Genomic DNA, 7,085 nt, shown 5'->3' with positions numbered 1-7,085 from the left:
GCACATGGTTCAGAATTGTTAATAAAGGCATCTTGGTAACGAGACGGCAAGCAGCAAAACATGGATCATTTTCCCGACAGGAGAGCAATCATTCTCATTGTTAAGCATTCACCTTCACATGAGATACAGAAATAATAACTCTTCTAGAGCTTTATGTGTTCTTTTTGTTTTGTTTGCTTTGCATAATATTTAGCTTTTTGACAGACAATGGAATAATAATGGTACATGGTTGGAGAGGTGGATTTTGAAATTAATTAGCGATCTAAAGATTGATCCAGTCACTTTAGCCAATGACAGTTAAATAAACAAGTGTTAGTAATGCTTTGTGGTCAGCTCTGGACACAGCCGTGGTGAGTCTTTGTCATTATTATTTTTCACAATTTAGCTAAAGTAACATGCTGTACCTTTCTCAGTAGATTGAGAGAGTGTACAGTCTCACTGTTAAAGTTATTCATACAATGCATTCTCAAGTCTTCTCTCAGTTTCTTGAGAGCTCTGTCCTGAATGCCTTTCCAAACCTTTTGCTAGTTTTCCTTCGACTTTTGTAGCTGTTCTTCTTCAGTGAACCGAAAGGAAACCTTCAGGCTTGCAACATTCCGGACTTCCATCTCAAAAGACAAGAGTAAAGTTTATTTTTGGACTCTTTAAAAACCTAAGTGCATGCTATCTCTTTTGTGATCACATTTTCTCGTGTGCATGTGTGTCTTGTGTGAATGAGTGAGTGGATACTGTTGAGATTATGTTCCGGTGTTGAGACATAAATATTTATTCCTTTTCATTTAAACTTACGAGAAAGGCTGTGTCATTTTTCTCTTACTCATTCAGGAGATGTGGACTTCGCTGGCTGGGCCAGCATTTATTGCCCATCCCTAATTGCCCTTGAGAAGGTGGTGGTGAGCTGCATTCTTTAACTGCTGCAGTCCATGTGGTGTAGGTACACCCACAGTGTTGTTAGGAAGGGAGCTCCAGGATTTTGACCCAGCGACAGTGAAGGAACAGCGATATATTTCCAAGTCAGGATGGTGAGTGACTTGGAGGGGAACTTCCAAGTGGTGGTTTTCACATCTGTCTGCTGCCCTTGTCCTTCTAGATGGTAGTGGTCATGGGCTTGGAAAGTGCTGTCGAAGGAGCCTTGGTGAATTCCTGCAGTGCGTCCTGTGGTACTCACTGCTGCTACTGTGCGTCGGTGGTGGAGGGAATGAATGTTTGTGGATGTCGTGGCAATCAAGCGAGCTGCTTTGTCCTGGACAGTGTCAAGGTTCTTGAGTGTTGCGGGAGCTCAGTCATCCGGGCAAGTAGGAGGTATTCCATCACACTGCTGACTTGTGCCTTGTAGATGGTGGACAGGCAGGATTGCTGTAGGATTCCTAACTTCTGACCTGCTCTTGTAGCCACGGTATTTATATGGCTAGTCCTGTTCAGTTTCTAGTCAATGGAACCCCCAGGATGTTAATAGTGGGGGATTCAGTGATGGTAATGCCATTAAATGTCAAGGGGCGATGGTTAGATTCTCTTTTGTTGGAGATGGTCATTCCCTGGCACTTGTCATCCCAAGCCTGGATATTGTCCAGGTCTTGCTGCATTTGGACATGGACTGCTTCAGTATCTGAGGAGTTGCGAATGGTGTTGAACATCGTGTAATCATCAGTGAATATCCCCACTTCTGACCTTATGATGGAAGGAAGGTCATTGATGAAGCAGCTGAAGATGGTTGAGCTGAAGACACTGCCCTGAGGAACTCCTGCAGTGATGTCCTGGAACTGAGATGATTGACCTCCAACAACCACAACCATCTTCCTTTGTGCTAGGTATGACTCCAACCAGTGGAGAGTTTTCCCCCTGATTCCCATTGACTCTAGTTTTGCTAGGGCTCCTTGATGCCACACTTGGTCAAATGCGGCCTTGATAACAAGGGCAGTCACTCTCACCTCACCCTGGGAGTTCAGCTCTTTTGTCCATGTTTGAACCCAGGCTGTAATGGGGTCAGGAGCTGAGTGGCCCTGGCAGAACCCAAACTGAGCATCAATGAGCAGGTTATTGTGAAGCAGGTTCTGCTTGATAGCACTGTTGATAACACCTTCCATCGTTGTATTGACGAACAAGAGTAGGCTGATGGGGCGGTAATTGGCCAGGTTTGATTTGTCCTGCCTTTTGTTTACAGGACATACCTGGGCAATTTTCCACATAGCTGGGTAGATAACAGTGTTGTAGCTGTACTGGAATAGCTTAGCTAGGGACGCGGCAATTTCTGGAGCTCAAGCCTTCAGTACTATTGCCAGAATATTGTCAGGGCCCATAGCCTTTGCATGATCCGGCACCTTCAGCTGTTTCTTGATATCACATGGAGTGAATCGAATTGGCTGAACATTGGTATCTGTGATGCTGGGGACCATGGAGGAAGCTGAGATGAATCATCCACTTGGCACCTCTGGCTGAAGATTGTAGCAAATGCTTCAGCCTTATCTCTTGCACTGATGTGCTGGGCTCCTCCATCATTGAGGATGGGGATATTTGTGGAGCATCCTTCTCCAGTGAGTTGTTTAATTGTCCACCACCATTCACGACTGTATGTGGCAGGACTACAGAGCTTAGATATGATCTGTTGGTTGTGGGATTGCTTAGCTCTGTCAATCACTTGCTGCTTGTGCTGTTTGGCACGCAATTGGTCCTGTGTTATAGCTTCACCGGTTGACACTTCATTTTTCGGTATGCCTGGTGCTGCTCCTGGCATGTCCTCCTGCACTCTTCATTGAACCAGGGTTGATCCCCTGGCTTGTTGGTAATGATAGAATGGGCGATATGCTGGGCCATGAGGCTACAGATTGTATTTGAGTATAATTCCGCTGCTGCTAATGGCCCATGGCACCTCATTGATGCCCAGTGTTGAGTTGCTAGATCTGTTCGAAATCTATCCCATTTAGCATGGTGGTAATGCCACACAACACAATGGATGGTATCCTCAATGTGAAGGTGGGACTTCGCCTCCACAATTACTGTGCTGTGGACACTCCTGCCGGTACTGTCATGGGTCGATGCATCTGCACAGGCAGGTTGGTGAGGATGAGGTCAACTATGTTTTTCCCCCTTGTTGGTTCCCTCACCAGCTGCTGTAGACCCAGTCTAGCACATGTGTCCTTTAGGACTCACCCAGCTCAGTCAGCAGTGGTGTTGCTGAGCCACTTTTGGTGAAGGACATTGAAGTCCCCTACCCAGAGTACATTCTGCACCCTGGCCATTCTCAGTGCTTCCTCCTAGTGGTGTTCAACATGGAGGAGCACTGATTCATCAGTTGAGGGCGGGGTGGGAGGGGGCGGGGTGTGATACGTGGTAATCAGCAGGAGGTTTCCTTGCTCATGTTAGACCTGATGCCATGAGACTTCATGGGGTCCACAGTCGATGTTGACAATTCCCAGGGCAACTCCCTCCTGACTGTATACCACTGTGCTGCCATCTCTGCTGGGTCTGTCCTGCCAGTGGGACAGGACATACCCAGGGATGGTGATGGTGGCGTCTGGAACATTATCTGTAAGGTATGATTCCATGAGGATGACTATGTCAGGCTGTTGCTTGACTAGTCTGTGAGACAGCCCTCCCAATTTTAGCATTAGCCCCCAGATGTTAGTGAGGAGGACTTTGCAGGGTCGACAGGGCTGAGTTTGTGATCGTTCTTGAGAGCCACAGCACTCAAGGGGTTAAAACATTTCCTCTTTAAACACATCGTGTTGTGGTTACTTGAGAGGTGGAAGAAGAAGGAGCCATTCTACCATCTCTCCTTTTTCTGCAACACACCCAATAGCACACAGCAACATGTGTAAGTATAAGTATTTTTCTTTTGGCTTCCTCGCTCTGTGTGTCATCACATACATATTCAACAATTTCTTCTGCATTTGTTATCTGTAGCAATATTCTCTTCAGGGAACTTGAATACTTATTGCCTGGATGATCTTCTGATGTTAACTTGACTCAAGATTCAGGCTGTAATGATTAAAGATCATGATAACAATCATTGCTTCATTGTCGAAGTAACTTACAATCAGTAAGGCTACTAAATTTGACCTTAAACTTTATGTTGGGAGAAACTTCAGAAATTTAATCCATACATGAGGTACATAGAAGACACCACCTAGTTTTTGCTACGATAATGCATTTTAACATGTGAATTGAAATGCATTCCACAACAACAATATTCATGTAGCCCCTTTAACTCCAAAATCCTCATCCTAACCCTTGTCACTTCCAGGCTCAGCTCTATTGACTCAGTCACCCCAATACTTCAAGTTATAAATACTCACCCCTGTAATTAAATCCCCTCATGGCTACGCAATCATCCCCAAAGATCCCGACCATGAAATCTGCCGTTCCCTGCCTCTGACCTCCTGTGTGTGCCCTGACCTCGCTTCATCCTTGTAACTGTACCTTCAGCTGCCCAGGCCCCCAGGTGCAGACATTTTATCTCTGTAAACCTCCCTGTGTCTCGGCTTCTCTCTCTTCCTATAAGACCACCTTTAAGGCCCACTCCATTGAGCAAAAAGCCCTGCTGGTGTCTCGGTCTTTGGCTCAGTGCCATTTTTTGATGTTGACTCTGTGAAGCTCTTCATCTACATGAAAGGCCTACAGTGAGATCTCTTCCAACATAAATTTTAAGGTCAAATCTAGCAGTCTTACTGTTTTTTTACATTATTTTGGGAATGAAGCAAAGATTGTTACTATGACCTTTAGCCGCGATAATGAGTCGAGTTAACAAAAATAAAGGGCATCAAAAGGTCACTGAGGCAATAAATATTCAAGGACCTTGCAGATGGTATTGCTACAGATAACACATGCAGAAAAACATGTTGAATGTCTATGTGATCATGGAGAGAGAGAGAGAGAGAGTCAAAAAAACACATATGTACATTTCAGTTCAGGGATTTAAAAAAAGGGGAATCATAATTTTACATTGAAACTGTTCATCATAAGCCATTAATTTGGCTTCATATCCAGGTTAAAATTAATCCAGACATGAAGCAGTTTTACTTCATGCCAAACAAACTCTATAACATAAGGATTACCAGAGAAGCCAATAAGTCCTTAGAATGTAATGAAAGGATGGGGCTCTGGTTAATTTGCTTGGGGACTGTGCAAAGATACATTCCTCATAGCCATATCTGATTCAATCCAGAATGCACTTGTGATGCATTTACCACATTAAGCAGCCTTGACCAGTCTGGGGGCACCGATCAGTAATTTGTGGCCTTGAAGATTAGGCAGTCTGACTTCTATCAGCACAAATGTTTCTGCTTAATTACTGGAGATTGACACACAAAAAAAGGCATGCCTTTGGGAAGTGAGGAATCATTAGAATTTAAGTGGTTTTGACTTCTTACTGCCTGAAGAGTCAGTGAATTTTTTAAAAAATCACTGTTGCAGTGTAGGGAAACAATTAAATGCCGCTAATTTGCACACAGCGGGGCCCAGCAAACAGCAAGGAGATAAATGATCAGATAATGGATGTTAATAATGTGTCTGAGGGAAGAACACTCTTGCACTTCCTCTTGTGAATCATATTTCTTGTTCTGCTGTTTGAACAAGGAACGCTGGTTGAAAACAAATCTAATTATCAGGTTTGCGACTGAGGTGACCGTGAGCTCTGGCTGAAAATAGCAGTTGTGCCTAATTGAAGTCTTGAATCAGCTGAACTCAAGCTATTTAAAGGAGGTTGTGGTACATAGGGTGGATTGTTCATGTGGGATTTTCTTTCTCTACTCAAGCAAGTCCAGTCCAAACTCCAGCTGAAGGGGTGACCTTCCTTTCTAAAATAATAGCGTGTTTGGAGGTTCCGTGTTTCTTTCATTTTCTCGACTGAATTGGGGATATTTGTAAAACTAACCTCCTAAAGTCACAGGACGGAATTCATAATGGAGGGCCAAGTGGAATGAAATATGCTTACTAGCCTAAAATGAATACTACGCTAATAGTGAAAAATAGCAGAACACCTGGGGGCTACCTGTTGGAAAAGAAATTCTCCGTTCACATCGGGATTGTTAATAGGTACTGGAGAAGTTAAATGCTAAAGAATTTAAGATTAATGGCGAAATTGTTCGAGATGCAAATTACTTAAGATATTAAAGGAGAGGCAGGGAGAGTGCGGGGGAGCATGGACGTGTAGGAACAACTCAGCAAGGCCAGGATGTGGAGGCCGTACAGATCTTAACAGGGCCTCATTTAAATATTGTAATTCTCTACACACTCCTACTTGATAGCCAGCCAGATTGGCAGCCTGGCTGGCTGGCGGAGGGACCCATGGGGCAGAATTTTCTGGTCGGCGAGCGGAGGTGGGGGCCCGCTCGCCGACACGTAAAATTACACGCGGTGATGTCGGGCGGGCGTCCCAATGTCCCCGCGCGTCATTTAGACTGTCAGTTCGGCTGCACTCCCGCCGAGCTCTCAAAGGCCTATTAAGGCCATTTAAATAGTAATTAGCTCAATTAGCTGAGCTGCCCGTCCAACCTTAAGGTTGGCGGGCACACGAAGAGACCAGGCGGCCTTCGCATTTTTCATGAAACCTCATCCACGGGCGGGATGAGGTTTCATGAAGTGTTATAAAATTCAATAAAAATTTTAAATTTCACATGTCCCAGCTCATGTGACAGTGTAACATGAGAGGAGATGTTTTAAAATTTTTTATTTCCCTTTATTTAAATTTACACACACGCGCAAAAGAGTGCAGGGAACGACTCAGGGAATCCCCACCCCCCACCGCACAGGGAGTGCTCTGCGCTACTGTGGGCGAGTGTCATGCTGGGCGGGCCTTAATTGGCCCACCCACGTAAAAATGGCGGCGTGTCCCCGATCGGTGGCGCCGATTGGGTACGCACCAGCCCCCACCCGCCACTGCACAATCCCCTCGACGGGGAAAAATTCAGCCCATGGGGTCGGTCCCTAGCAGTCAGTATAGGGAGGGATGCTGAAGCTCCAGGCCATGATCGGGTTGAGTAGTTGGGGGAAGGGTGGGGGGTGGAGGGGATAAGGCTGAAGGATCATGGCCATCATCAGGGCTAAGGGAGGCCAAAGGCTTCCTTGAGAGGGAGCATTCCTGCTCCTCC

The sequence above is a fragment of the Cetorhinus maximus genome, chromosome 18, assembly GCF_964194155.1.
Source record: "Cetorhinus maximus chromosome 18, sCetMax3.hap1.1, whole genome shotgun sequence".
NCBI classification, from domain to species: domain Eukaryota; kingdom Metazoa; phylum Chordata; class Chondrichthyes; order Lamniformes; family Cetorhinidae; genus Cetorhinus; species Cetorhinus maximus.
Note: the sequence above shows the minus strand (reverse complement) of the source record.